Genomic DNA, 866 nt, shown 5'->3' on the forward strand with positions numbered 1-866 from the left:
TATGCTTTTACCGTTTTATCTGCTACACGATCCTATATTGTTTCACTAAGGGAAACACAAATCCATAAGCTAAATTTCACATTCCATATTGCATAAAAGAAAACAGATAAAACCATAAATAAAGCTACACCAAAATGCTGGCAAATGCCCGAAAAGAAATAAAAAAGTAGGCCCTCGAGCTAACGTAAAGATCAAAAAGAAAAAGAGATGTAATATTCCTCGCTTGGCAACCCAGTCCGGTGTTGCGTGCGAGCAAGACGTTAATAAAGGCATTCAGAACCGTTCAACTGCATCCTTAGAGTAGCCATTGCAGAAAGGACGCTGTTTCGCAGGACTCGTTATGGCGTACGGGTTTTATCTGAATTTTCTGTATTTTTCCCTTTTCATTCTCGTGCATTTTCTGTGCGATTATTTTCCTTTTTGTGTGTTCTTCATTTGTTCTCTTTGTTTGTTCATTTTCTGTAATTCCTTTTTTTTTATCATCGTTTTCTTCGTTTTTGATTTATTGGGTATTGCATCCGTTCCACTCTCTTATTCATCTTAATATATTTTCTTTTTAATGATCTTGTCTTCTTTCACTGTATATTTGTTTACGTTACTTCATCTCTTTCCATGATAATCAGTCAGTGTTACTCATCACAAAACTACATACACATTCTTCAATAGATGCTATATTCCGGTGATAAAATACGCTTTATGATGTTTGTGTCATTACAATAGACAGACGGAAACTTCGACACAATATAGATTAATAAAACCACATGAATAAAAGACGAATACAAATCATTTGTAGAGATGGAAATAGGAAGACTAGAGGTTCCATTGCTCATAAAGTCATCATCTACATATTTTATGAAGGGATAAAC

The sequence above is a fragment of the Penaeus monodon genome, chromosome 20 (assembly GCF_015228065.2).
Source record: "Penaeus monodon isolate SGIC_2016 chromosome 20, NSTDA_Pmon_1, whole genome shotgun sequence".
In the NCBI taxonomy this organism is placed as follows: Eukaryota; Metazoa; Arthropoda; class Malacostraca; order Decapoda; family Penaeidae; genus Penaeus; species Penaeus monodon.